Source organism: Plectrocnemia conspersa, unplaced genomic scaffold, assembly GCF_051122295.1.
Source record: "Plectrocnemia conspersa isolate PC_06_02 unplaced genomic scaffold, ASM5112229v1 ptg000009l, whole genome shotgun sequence".
NCBI classification, from domain to species: Eukaryota; Metazoa; Arthropoda; class Insecta; order Trichoptera; family Polycentropodidae; genus Plectrocnemia; species Plectrocnemia conspersa.
Genome location: NW_028277173.1, coordinates 7,524,844 through 7,540,296, shown reverse-complemented (window position 1 = coordinate 7,540,296; position 15,453 = coordinate 7,524,844). Strand labels below are relative to the sequence as shown.

The window sequence follows — 15,453 nt, the reverse complement described above, 5'->3', positions numbered from 1 at the left end:
AAATAGGCATACGTAATCGGTATATTAATCTATAATTGTAAATTTAATGCGTAAGGATACAATATAAAATTCCACCACTTATTTGTTGTCCACAAACACGAGTTGTATGTGTATATACAAGAATAATAATAATCGGAAGCCTAGGTGCAGTAAAAAATGAGCTGTACGAGAGTTTTGTGATAAAATCTGGAATTAGACATTGTCTACTGTATTACCTTGAGGTGCATGTGCTTATTTGTATTCTGAAATTCACGTTTTCTCACAAAGACAAATTGGTTGTCTTATTGATTTTTATTGTAACTCATAGACAACATAATAAAGGTTCAGCGTATAAAGTATTTTTAGAAGTACCCGAATGTGAGGAAGATTGTTTAACCCTTTAAACGCTAACGACTAATTAATAAGTCACCTTTTATTTCTCTTCACGCGTCAGCATTCTCTTCTTGAAGGTGGGATGTTGATATGGTTTGTGTGGAGTTGTGCCGTTCGCGTGTGTAAAGGGCACGCGGTGCGACGTTGGCTGGGGGGGGCCCTGCGTGTGTAAAGGGCACGCCGGTTTGGGTTTTTGTTGTATGGGTGGTTATAAATATATAATGAATGTTGGTAATAAACGCCTAAAATAGTATGTGATAATAAATATTTGGTGAAATTGGATGGTAATGACTTGTTATTTTTGAGGGTGATTGGTGAAGTGCCTTGGGCATTAAGTTTCTGGGGATTGTTCCTGTCACATTTTTCTTGCTGTTGGCAAGACCTTGTATATAAGCTTAATCCGGCTGACTCAGCATGGACAGGTAGTCCTCGAGCGTATATAGTCTTTAAAGTTAAGGGAAATCCTTCGCCTTTTATATTTTCGACCGGTTTGGGGCTGAAACAGACTATTTGTTATTGATTAATAAATATTTATTTAGAACATCTTTTGCTGATTAAAAAATCAGTAGTCTTGGTAATTATGAAATTCTATTAAATGCATATCAGGTTCAGATACCTGCCAGTGGATTCCATATTGTACTAAGCACAAAATCTTCGGCTTTGTATTGACATCGATATTACGTCACAAAAAATAAAAATTGCTCATAGAAAGTCCCAAATAAATCATGCAATTAGTTTAAAAATAAATTAATATTAAATTTAGTGCTAAAGGCGATATTTTGCTAACTCATTAGCATTCGTTGTTCAGAAATCACAGTGAGTAGGAAGCAGTTCATTGGTCTGATTTTGACGAATAAGTCCGACATATGCTTTTTAAATATTTCATTGTTTTAATATTACTCACCGCGTAGAAAAGTTTTTCTAAAAAGTACATATTTTATTTGTAGGTAGTAATTCTTCAGAATGTAATTTTTAGATTAGTTAGATATTTATTGTTTTACTATATCAAAGTGTTCTTCTTATAACGTGTAATTTATATTTTTTTATGTATTCAATTATGTATTACTCTGATGATAAAATATTTTATTTATCAGATAAGGTTTTTTATAAGATAGTATTTTAATTCACGGATGTATATCGTGATGTATGGTATAAATATTTACAGAAAATCACATATATAACAAAATGAAAAGATAGCGCTTCACTGACTGTAATTTCTAAATCGAGTATAAACTCAAATACAACATAAATGTGAAAAAAATACAAATAGTTTAAGCTTATCTCAAAATTAAATTCGTTGTACCAAATTACTTGCACTATCTTCAAGTGTCCAGTCTTGGTGTTTGTGAGCCTATTCCAGTCTTCTCTTTTTTATAAAAGCCACTACTTATACGCTTTTAGTTAAGTTATATAGATTTTTGTGCTCATTATGGAATTGTATATAGCTTATTTAGCATATTTTGATTATCTTTAATTCATTGGTTTGTAAATCTTTACGAATACAATAAAATTATATTAGTTAGAATCGTCTCTGAACTTTTCGTCTCGTGCGACAAAGTTTCATCTTTTATACTGTTGCTTTGAGACAGCTGTGGCGAATCACAGATGGGGATGTTAGTGCGTCAATTGCATCGTTTAATTACTATTACTACGAAATATGTTAACGCCTTAAATAAGTGAAATTGCAATGTTTACTTTCGAAGATCATTAATGATAGCGGTTTTAACGCAGGATAGACGCATTGTCTATCGCGTATCTTTTATCTGGTGCTTACGAGTAGTCAATGTGCTAGTATGTAGGTGATCTGTGAAATCTCCAATTATTACGCGATTTTGTATGGAGTATTATCTTATTCAAAACGAGTTGCCATTTTGTTTTCATAAAATTTGAAATGATCGTTTGAATGACCATACCCCCCACAAATATAAAAAAATAGATAGTGGCAATTGAAAACATAACATAAACAACTGTTGCTTTCTCCGGAACTAATAATAAGACGGTGATCCTTTTTTACTTAAGCAAAAAATTTCGACAAATTTCTTTGAATTATATTTCTGTACCAGTTAAAACTATCTTTTAGATTATGCACTTGTAAATAAATATGTGATATTTAATGGATGCTAAATTATTAGTATTGTTTTATATTACTTAAAACATAACATTGTTTATAAAATTTTAGTAATAATAGCCTAAATAATAAATACTTAACAACAAAAAATATATCTTTTGAACGTACTATTAAATAATTTATTTATTTTTATAAATATAATAATATCTATAAAACACTTCCAATGAGAAATTTATTTCGTTTAGGTATAAATATAGCAATGAAATAGTTTATCTTGCGTTTATTAAAAATTAAGAATTTTAAGAATTACAATCAGTATGCACAGTTGCGATATTCCTGTTTTCTAATATTTACTGTCTGCAAATTCATGAAAACGTTTGGTGTTGTATGAATAAATAATTATGATTACATACTAACTGTGGCGCTTAAATTCATTTATTAAAATGCACATATGAAACTAATGTAGATTGACATTTACACATAAAATAATTATAAAATCTTCTTCCGCCTTTCAGAACTTTTTTTAATCTAATTATCTTTACATCATCAGCATTTTTAAGAAATAAAGTCTAAAAATGCCTTTAAGTTAAGCATGGCTTTAGATTAAAACGTATACATTTTAATGGATAAATAGTTAATCTTTTAGAGAAGCCATTTAATGCTATTAAAATACATTTAAATATCAATTAATTAATTTAATTTACCATTCTAGACAATATCATAATTTTCAAGGCAATGTAAAAATAAAAATCTATTATGTGCTACAAATCAATTTCCATCTATAACGTTTCCAAAACAGTTATATTTATATGGGAATGCAATATCACAACCGAACAATGATGAGATGCCGTAACAAACGTAAACGTAAACGGATTTTTTTTTGATGAATTTTTAATCACAATCTTGACACATTTTCCATATAGTAACAATACGAGCAATTATTGAGCCAACTACTACAATATAAAAAAATTGAAACGAAATGAAAATTTCTCAAAAACTAATGAAAATGTAGTGCGTTTAGATCATCATCATTTGTGTACGTAAAGATAATGATGGTCGTTCTAGAAAATATACACATATTAGAGCTAACATAACGACCGGGAGCAATAATGTCTACCGATGTCTATATTGTACGTTTATATAGATGTAATGTATACGAGCTCTAGAATAATTTATAGAAAAGTTCGCACGAAGACTACTTGGCTGTGATTCTACAATATGTAGTCATCGTTTGTTTTGAGCTGTTCTTGTAACCCTCAAATTGCTACATGCTGCTACATAAGCAGCTCTCTGTATTGAAATATTATTGGTTTCATCTCCTTCAATCCTTATAACTGTCAATTAATTGCAATACAGATTTATGAATAGTCTTGCATCCCTATCATAAGATCATGCTTTCTCAAAATCTATGAAGCAAATGTAATCAGGCTTACGAACTTCGTAACATCTCTGAAGTAGCGTTTGCATGCAGAAGTACTCGTGCATTCCCTAAATCGAAATTGTTCTCTGATAATAGTTTCTTTGCAACTTGTGTGAATTTTTCATTATATAATTTTTAATAAAATTTTCAGTATCTGACTAAAGCAGCTGCACACGTTTGCATTGCAATTTTTTGGTAAGAAAATAAACGTTGATGACAACTAGTCGTAGGGTATTTTTATAGAGAAGTATTAGATGTTTAGGTTTTCCTCATTTAGATTTTTAAAATTTGGTATTGAATCAGGTCCAGTTGACTTATTGTTTTTTGAAATTTTCATGGCATATTCTACCTCAGACAATATGTGGGGTTTCGTTTCAAGTTGGTTGTCATTTGTAATGGCTTTTCTATAGGTTCTCCATATAATGATTTTATTATATATACTCAGTCAATATATTTTCTCATTCAAGCTAAGTAATATTTTTCCCTTTGTGTCTTTCAGGACTGTCAATTTGTTTCGATTTAGTTCAATGCCTCTTTTAATTTTTTATATCGACGTTTATTAAATTCAACTGAAAATTTGATTTGTTACAAGACAAAAATACTAGCACTTTTTTTTATTGGTCAGTAACTGAAGATGAAAAATGAGTAATATACAACAATGTGACATGCAAAAAACATTGAGCTATCAAGGACAAGTCTCAATTTGGCACTTTCAAATTGGAAACTCACAAAATTGCTTGGTATATTTTCAATCTTATTTGGTCTTGGAATATAAGTTAATAATAACAACTAAAAGTTGTTGTTAGATATTAATCACAGCACATAATGGAGTTTAAGGGAATAATTTTGAATAAATAAATGTATGGCTATGATGCTGAAATAAAAAAACATGTTTGGGATGTTTTTAAGCACTCATCAAATTCGCCAGACCTTGCTCACTCTGACATTTACTTATTTAGATCATTGCAATCTTTTCGAACTTTAAAAATCATCACTTAAATTTTTACTGTTAAATTAGTATATAAAAAATATTGTAAAAAATACGCGAAAACCATTTTTCTATTAAAAATGATTTATTGCAGTAGATAAATTAAAAATTGGGTATAAAGAAATCTATTTAATATATGTATACTAACAACAAAAGTCGTAGAAGGAAATGAATAATCACTACACCCTATTTGTTTATTTATAAAACTAGACGTTCTAGTCTATAGTAAGGAAATGGACATTTATGATTATTATGAAGTTTCTCTTTATATATTATACATATTTTTCAAAATTAATATTCAATAACTAGTTGTAGATGTTGTAAAACAATTCTGATTGTTTGTTCGGCGGTCACGAAACGGTTAAAGCAGAAACAATATTGAAAACGAGCAAATCGTGTGAAATGCGTACATTTTCATTGGAACCAAACATTAAAAACGCTTTTTTCTTAATTGTAGGGCAAAAATTGTATACATTTTTTCATCCGAATTGTGGAAAGCATAAAACAATAGAGAAACAGTTCTGGCAAATTAATTCACCATTTGGCGTACCGGATTTTAGATTGATTACTACTGCCTTTTCATTATTAGCCCATATACTACTCTTAAAATAGTATAAATACCTACAATAACATTTATTTTTATATGCCATATGATGATGCTTAAATTTTTTATATATAGAACAGTACATTTTCCTTTTTTCAGCAGATTTATGTATACTACATGTACAAAAACTTTCAATACCAATATTTAACGACAGCTTAACCTATAAATTATGTTAAAATATAGTCGCTGATTATCTTATATACATAATATGTTCAAAAATGAAAGATCGAAGCTATGCTGTTTCGCGCAATAATGAACTCTCGATACCGCGTAAAATTCCATCTTTAGTCCCGCAGTTCCGATATGAAATGCTATTTACTGACTTATCGATGTACGACATAGGTGTCACAGCTTACGGTTTAAAATCACTTGCAATTAAGTTACAAAAATTTGGACAAAATTTGAATAGTTATTTTAATAAATGGAAAGTTGAAATAAAATGATATTTTGTATAACACTAAAACAGCAATAAATAAATTAAATATACAAATTTAACTGACATGTTATGTTATAAAGAAGACTGTTTATTATTTGTTTATTATTACAAGCCTAAAGTTCCTATCGTGCCACCTTTCCTAGTGTATAACTAAAGCTTATGTTATCGACTTTGCCAAAAATATAAAACGGACAACCCGTGTCGTGGTGTATCGGTCGTTATCACGACTTACCTGTCGTTATTGTTATTATTTATTATTATCATTATCATGGTTGTAATGAGTGTACTCATAAGCACTAGAGCCCCGACTTACGTTTCGAAATCGGCGTTAACTCCATGTTAAAGCTAAACTTATTTATCGGCGACTTTTGCGTAACGAAATCGAAATCTAGCTCTCGGGGCAGCAACCGACCCACATTTTTGACGACCCAATACACTAGCAGTGGAAGTTGTAGCTAAAAAAATGTGAAACATTCCACGATCGAAATTTCGAGATAAGCAGCGCCTGTCTGCCTACTTCTTGGAGGCACTCTAGATCTTTGCTCTTATCAAACGGTAGCGGCGGATTTTAATTGTTATATAACTGGACGTTATTGAAGCGAATGCGATAATAATTTGAAAGGCATACTTTTAAATACACAGATTCAGTAATGATCAAAGTAAATGTTAACTTAACTATAATAAAACTAATTAAGAGGCGTTGTTAGTATTATAGTAGTTGTTGTTACTAGTGATTGATAGGGAGTAATTTTAAACACTTTATTATAATATTTTAAATTGCTAGTCAAACTTCAATGTTGAATTATATATCGGTTAAAGTTAACGATTCGTTTTATTACCTTCGGTTTGGGTTATTGGAGCAAACAGCAATGTTGCATAATGCTAACGATATTGAACCACTTTTTTATTATAAATATATAGTATATATTTTCATAATTGAGACATTATTTATTGCTTTAAATTTAATATAGAATATATTAATAAGTGTAACATTTGTCAAGAATACGTATGCTTAAATAATCCGTCACTTAATATTAAAACAAAAACAATTTAATGACGTAATGTATTCAGCAATTGTTTAATAATAACCATTTCGGGTTTTGAGGCCGAAAGGGTAACTTTGCATCCAAAATAGACGCCGGAAAAGTTACTAACAATTTATTTTGATGAGCATATATTAATTACTATATATATATGTAGAAATGGGGTAGAGTTTAAAGGCAGGTCTTGGAAGTCGAAGGGTCTTCGCTGGCGTGTCGCGTTGTATTATTGTCGGCTGTGATTTTGTGGAGCATCTTGACTCGGCCTTCTTCTGTGTCTGTGTGTCACATCTTTTAAAATTCTCCTTCGACAGATCTGGCGAATCGCAGATGAGGATGTTGGCGGGCCAATTGCATCGCTTTTAAACACACTCACTAAATATGTTTACGACTTTTATATGACCACCTCAACGACCGTTAATGAAGGGGTGAAATTAAGAATAGTCATTTTGCGCAGCGTAGAATACATTATCGCGTGTCCTTTTTATATAAAAGAAAATTTTTCAGTACTTATGGCTGTTTATTAGTTCAAGATGGATGTGTTAATAGGTGGTACGTGAAACATAATTTACACAATTATTAACGCATTTTTTTCCGATATCTCTTCCATTGTTAGGCCTTAATTACAATACTAATTAGTATTAATTTTATATCTTATAATTTTAATTTGTAATCCTTTCATTTGTTCTAAATTGTTGTTAAAATGACCACTAAAATATTTGTGCAGATAGTTGAAACCTTCATACATCCATAAAAACAACATAATCCTTTTATATCCATCTATTATAATCAACATGTTAAAAATTTTATATTTTGAAATATTAAATAATCCCTATTTGTATCAGATGGATTCCCTGATATTCTCTATTTGTATCAAGGGACGCAATCGTGACTCTATGGCACTTTAAAGATTGTCGGCACCGCCCTTTAGCAACTTCAAAAAGTACTTCATTTAGTAGATTCTACGCTGAGAATGCAATGAATTGTATTCTAACGCTTATAGCAAAAAAGTACTAGGATAAAAATATGGATTCGGTCTTATAAACTTTCTTTGAATTCTCTCTAGCAACAATATGTATTTCGCTTCATTTGGATTCCAGAAAATAGAGCCAGATTTGAAGTGCATAGAGAATTTCACCCCCAAGTCATAACTTAAAGTTAAAACATAACATGTTTAAGTGTGAGAAATGATAAAAAAATAAAACTAATATATTATGTTGTGTATGTTTGAATTAACTTATCAGGTTTGACTATATTTTTGTCAGAAAGAACCTAGAATATATATGTTATTTAATATATTACACATTTAAGCACAGGGATGTTCTAATTACTAATAAACATTAAAAAAATATTTATGTTTGTCAAAAAGTCCCAAAACGTTTTACCAAAACGGTTACAAAATATCGCAAGTAGACGTCGTATATATGAATTTTGAGAAGGCCTTCGACAAGGTTTGTCATGGGTTATTATTAAAAAAACGGTCAGACCTCGGCCGCTCGGATGATTTAACTCGGTTATTAACAAGTTATTTGAGCGATCGTAGACAGTTCGTAGCCTATGGCGGCCGATTTTCCCTTCTTCGGGGGTTTTTCATGGGTTCAACGTGGGCCCTTTGCTCTTTTCGTTATTTATTAAGTAATAATATTTGCAATGTATTGTTTATCTTAACTCACTGGGGTAACTTTTTAGGTCATGGTGGTTTTAATTTAATTTAAATAAATAAATTTCAATAATGTTTTATAATATTAATACACTTAAATAATATATTGTAAATATAAATAAATTTATAAAAATTATTCAATAATTTGAATTATTTAATAATAATAATTTTATCTAATATAATAATTGTTGGTATGTATGTATACATAGATAGATATACTACGTTTTGAGCATTGATAGAAAATATAGTGAATAATATATCACTAATATCTCCAAGACAACAAAAAGTATTTGCGTGTCTATCACAAAGTCCATATATTAACTTCTTAATATACGACCTGTAACGACTCACAATAAACATGCAATACAGTAATAATGTTATTTAATATTATTATTATAACATTTGTTATATTTTCAAGAATAATTAAGAGAGTCACAATAGATCTTATGTTACATGACATCATACAACAGTTCTGTTTGACATCACGATTTTTCACTCGTATAATATTTCCCGAAAAAAACCTTTCTAAGCGTTTGGGCACGTTTTCGTATGAAAAAGGCTAACAACTTTGTAAGGCGTAGGTTTTCGCAATGAGCAATTAAGCCTAAAGGCTTTTTTCTTGTGTGTATGTGTAACTTGACATGTCACGCCGACTATGGCGCATAGCTCACATTCATATGGTAATGTTTGTCCGGAAAAATCTCGATTTTCGTACCACATACTCAGAAAATGACCACACGATCTGTCAAGGTCGGAGCAGTTTTTTGCCAGTTCACTATTGTAGAAATTGTTGTGGTAAAATCGTATGCTGCATTCATGTATGGCTTCGTGAGTTGTGTTTTAAAAGAAAAAATAACAACATATGGTCTACAATAGAAACAATAGTGTCAAGTAAATTTCAAGGATAGATAATGCAGGCGTGTCTTTTACAATTTTCTTTTTGGAATTGTGTGACTTTATAATGTATGCTTAAGCGTAGAAAATATCACGCAGAAACTTGTGTAATATTTACTCACTCTAAACTAGGTTTATTATCGGTGTCTTTGTTTTAAAGATTATGCTCTTGCGTAATCTTAGATAATCCAAAAGTAACGAGCTGCGAGATTATGCTTTTCATTTTATTTTAGATTTGTGTAATTGAATTATCTAGGTTTCAACATTTAGATGAAAATTATATGTATTAGTTTGCCTTTTTGTTTATCAAATTATAATAATGGACCCAAAGCAATATTGGTTTCAGCGTTTTTCTCTTTTTTTCTGAAGCGTTAACGTTTCACTATTCTATTGTTAAAATTTTGCATCGGTTCAAAGGGCTTAATATAAAAGTGTTTTATAGTGTTTAGGATTCACGAGAAAACAGTATTTAAATGATGTTCAATATTAATGATCATCTTGTACTTACACATAAATATATAATAAAAATTATTTATACATAAATATCTAACATCTAGAATCAATAGCAAATATGTCATATTTAATTATTTTTTAATAAGACACAATAAATCATTGCTGGTTGATCAATATTTATCATTATTTTTATTTTGGCCGAACGTCGATAAAGTGGATTAATAATAGTGGTTGATACAATTCAGGAAGAAAGGATTTTTTAGCTGGAATAGTATTTATTAAAGTATAGTTATAATATTGTAGTTACATAGTCATTCAATGATATGAATAAGATCGGCGGATGAGACACCGCCGGCCATTGTCTTTCCTTCGTCGTCAATTAAAAAAGTGTCGCTCGCGTCGCCGCCACGTTTATCTTGCTGGAGTGCCGCTTAACTTGTGGCCAAATAAATTGCCCCCCCCCCCGCCCAGTATAATTTAATTTGAACTCTTTATAATTTAATAAACAACTTTGATATTATCTATAAACATGTATAGTTGTTTTAATTTCTATGTGATTATATGTCATTGATTGTATTTTGATGGAATTTAACACATTACTTTGCTTTTGGAGATGCAAGGGTTTGCGTATCGCGCCTTTTTTACCTTCTCATAATTCTTGTCGACGTTTCGACTTTCAGTGTTGGAGTCGTCTTCCAAGTCATACGATCAAATTGAGTCGAAAACGCAAACTATGTTTTATATATGATAAATATATGATTATATTAGTATTAAATCTGAAACTATAAAAACTAAGTACAATTCGTATGCATTCAAAAATAGCTTTTGATGCATATGAATTGATTGCCTGTAATTTCTACCCATTTCACAATTTTCATAAGCAGCATAATTGAAACGTTTTCTCGCATATACAACGCTCTAAAAATACATAACGAACAATTCATAGACAATTCGCACATATAACATTATATAATTTAACACGATCGGCACACGCTAGCCAATCGCTTTTCTCGATACTGCCTTCTATGGATTACCTGTACATATTTACTATTATTACCGGCATCGTAATTACGGTCATTCTCTAATAATTGTATTGTTTACCTGCCGTCTAATGGTACATCGTCAAGGGCGATCTCTAGGACCCGGATGTACCGTATTTTCACTGATGACCTGAGTGCTGCGTTCATATTACTGTTTTTCCTCGATCTACCGCGATGATTTTAATCATAGAAATATAAAGTATACAGAGAACATAAACTGCTATGAAAATATTATAATATTATAGTTAAAGACGCAGCTATTCTATACCAAATTTGTTGAAGTGAAGGCATGTTTTATTTATTTTATTTTATGTTTTAATATGCCATAATATGTATTAATATATAATGTGTGGACAGTAATAGACAGTGGGTGTGGTGTGGCGTAATATATAACTTATGCGCGACGCGTTTATTGCAACGCCATACGCCGCAGGAAGTTAATTAAAAAGTATTAACTAAAAAAAATGAGTATCATTACGGTCATTAGCGTGTTTCGAGTTAATGATACGATAATTGTTAGAAAATTGGAATGGTTGTGTGAGGTGTTATTTTTTTTAATAGACGCGAAACTTGTGATCTTCTCATTGAATACTAATAATCAACTAGATTTTTGCAATAAAGATAAGTTAAATCAATTTATATGTAGAGGTACATCCTATTTTTTTAATTGTGCGGAACCTCACTTACATAACTGTTTTCACCGTAGTACTACGTCACGTTGTCTAAAGTTTATCTCGGTCGATTCAGGGTAACTCTGCTTGATGCGAGTTCAGCTAAACTTTAATTTATTCTAAATCAGATGCGAAGTGATAATTTTTTATTTAATTATCTAAATAAGGTTATTTCGTACGGCAATTTAATAATAAATTAAAATGATGAAAAATAGACAAAAAAGTGTAGTATTTTTTTTCAATTTTTTATATATTATTTTTAAATAATATCTACATGATAATTCAATCAATATGATAAATAATTCATATTTAATTTTTTTCAAAGATAAAGTGTTATTTCATATAAAAATAGATCAGGCAGTAAAATATAAAATGTTCTATAATGTTATTAATTTATTTTTACGAATTTATTTAATATCAATGTTTGATATTATTTTAGAATTATTTTAGAATATATTGTTATTAGGTAGATTTCTTAAGAAATTTATGAGGTAGTTTTTTTAGAATTTTACCTATTGCAGATGAACTCAACACACGATTTCAAAAAAAATAAATTACCACGAAATTTGGAAACATGATAACTGCTGTAGTTTATAATATAACATACAACTTTTTTTAATAGTAAACATCTTAGTTAAGTTTGTTCGCTAGCCTAATATGTAATCTAGATTTAAAATGGCGACTAATCAACAAATTAAAACATTCGTAGCTCCAGTAAAAAAATGATAAAAAACGTTTAAAAGTATAAATTAGATAAAATTAATAATTCACATTTTTTTTTCATTAATGTTGGGTTGTATAGTTTTTGATGACACTATAACTGACATAGTTTAAATTATATCGACATAAAACTTTTTATAAAAGTAAATATTGTAAAGAACACCGCCGAATTTGTTAGTCAGCGTGATCTGCTATCTTGTTTTAAAATGTTATTTATTAAAAAAAACTGTAAGATTTCTAGTATCGTTAACAAAATTTTGTTAACAATATCAACATGAAACTTTATATAAAATTATTATTAATAATTTGGTTAAGCTTGCTAGTTAGCGTGATCTAAAAAGGATGGCTATTTAAAACATTAAAAAAATTGTAGCTTTGTTAAAAAATCTTCAACAAAAAAGTATAAAATCAGAAATTTAAATTAAATGAAGGTAAAAAAATTTTTTTCTAATATTTAATTAAATTAATTTTTTATGTAGATTTTGTAAATAGCACGACCGAGTTTGTTAGTCAGTGGGATTTACTATCTTGTCTTTAAATGGTGGCTAATAAAAGATTATGAAATTTTTTACCCCGTTGACAAAATCTTCTCCTAATGATGAGAAAATCAAGTAGTAAAAAACGTTTAAAAATAAAAATGTCAAAAAAACTTTTTTTTTACATTTTTTGCCGTACTTTAAATTATTTGCCATTATTATTTTAGCTGGCTTGTTTCGGCATATTGTTTTAAAATGGCGACTAATAAAATAAATTAAAAACCGTTGCTTCGCTAAAAAAATACTAGAGAAAAGGTCAAGAGATCAAAAATGTTCTGTAATATAATTTATACAAAAAAGTATCTTTTTGGAACATTTCAACATTTTTTTAGAAAATGAACAATTATTTACTAACTTTACTGGATGAAATTGTTATTACTCTATTAATAATAATTTAAGATACTTAGACATATTTGTTAAAATTCTACGCTAATTATTGCGGCAAATATAGTGTTTCAAAAATCGTATTAGTATTAATTAACATCTGTTATTTATTAATTTCTATAATATATAATACATAGTAGTAAAAAATATAAATATATTTTTTTAATTAAATATAGTATGTATAGTATTTAAGAGCAATCGTCGTAAAATATATTTTAAGTTCATTCATTATTAATAAATTAATGATTTTAATTAAATAAAGATGTTTAGTGTACTAGTAAATCTATTAACCAGATAACGCAATAATTGACGTAAACTCTTGACATTTTTTACTATCAATTTCGTCATTGGTATTCCACTTATCAGTCAATTGGTAATTGAAAAATTAAACCAGTGACTTTTATGTCGGTTATTAGGTTTTGTATGTTTTAGATAATCAATATATAGTATTTTAAAGTGCAATACAAATAAAATATACTACAGTAGCTCTATTTAATTTTCATAGCAAAATAACATATTGTATGAATCGCTTATAATATAATTTGTTAAGCAAATAGCTCTGAATTAGTATAATATGTACTTGAGAATATTTTAGCGCCATATTATTATGGAAAATTTTAAGTCACATTCATAATGTTTACATCTATAAACTTTGCACTTGGTCGCTAACCATCATGACGAACGATTTATTCTGTCGTCGAGAGTTTTATGACGTATTAACACCATTCTACGTGCTCGTTCCGTACACGTGAAAATTAACATCTGATGGTTTTTATAATTGTACACAATTTCATACTTAATCCGGTCGCATAGCGTAAATGAATTAACGGATAACTCGTTCGCAATAAGTTGGCCATGATGTTCGGCATATAATTTATGCCTAGCGGAACAAAATATTCGCACAATAATACCCATGTATGTACGTTTATTATAGACACAATACGTAACGAGCTTATATGCGATTTTTCTCGTCAACCGATTAATTAATCGACGATCAACAACAACAAAGGAGTTGTAATCTGTGAGAAGGTAAAACTGTTGAATAACTGTGTAAAAATATAATTTAAAATACAGTCGTTAATATATTGTAGATATCATACAAATATTTTTTTCATATTGTTAAGCGACTTATAAATATAATTTTGATCGAGTAGTTAATCGATTTTAGTCTCTTAAAATATTAAAAATTCCTTGCATACATAGCAAAAAAAAAACATGTTCGATCCGCAGCTACAATTTCACACTTGTTCAATCAGAGAATCCAATTTTTCACAATATCAAAAATGATATAAAAGAACTGTATCAATGGTGGTAGTGACACACTGTTGATTTATTATATATTAATAATATTATTTTAATGACTTATCCATTAGTTTTTCAGAGAAGATGTGTCAATACATTGTTAAAAATAAATCGATCTATGTAGTAAGAGTATATTAAATATGCTTATAAATATTTTTTACAGTAACATAAATGTAATTCTCCCACGGAGCCCCCCCAGTGCCGACATTGATCATACTAAAAATTTATTATCAATCGCATCTCCTAAGGTCACAAGTTGGCAATGTTTTTACGTAATCACGTATAAATGTGTGTGAGTATGTATTTCGTATTATGTGTAGTATACGCCTTTGGGTCGTGACTATCGCGAATTCTCAAACATTGTCTAAATGTCAGTTGCGGAGATGTTGTAGCCGTTGTGGTCACGTTTTTTGAAACGGTCGTCGGATAATCACCTGTCATTGTTTGGTTTTATGGCACATTTATTAGTAACTATCGACCAGACACGCAACATCCTGGCTTTTCATGGAATCGACAGGTTGAAAGGGAGTAATTTATATTGATGAATCGTATGTGGATTCACATTTACATTGTGTGGCGCATAATTTGAAAATTAATCAAATTACACAATAAGATTTTTTCTACAAATGTAAGACACAATTTTTAATTACGTATTAATGTAGAGTACTGCGTCACTTTGACTCAAATATTTTTTATATTTAAAGTCTCTTGGGATTCAGGCGATTTATTTCTAGGACTTTTAAGGGTCGTCTCGATCGATTCGGCGTAGCTCCAGTTGTTGCTAGTTCGGCTGAAGTATATTACAAGTCAGAAGCATCGTGATAGTTGTAGAAGTGTTTTGTTTTATATACTACTGAAAATTGAG

The 15,453-nt window shown here is 29.5% G+C and overlaps 1 protein-coding gene across 5 annotated transcripts in view; it reads left to right on the top strand.

Moving 5' to 3' along the window:
* Rhp (GTP-Rho-binding protein rhophilin) overlaps positions 1-15,453 on the top strand; it is a 118,420-nt gene that overhangs the window by 8,848 nt on the left and 94,119 nt on the right. The window lies entirely within an intron of this gene.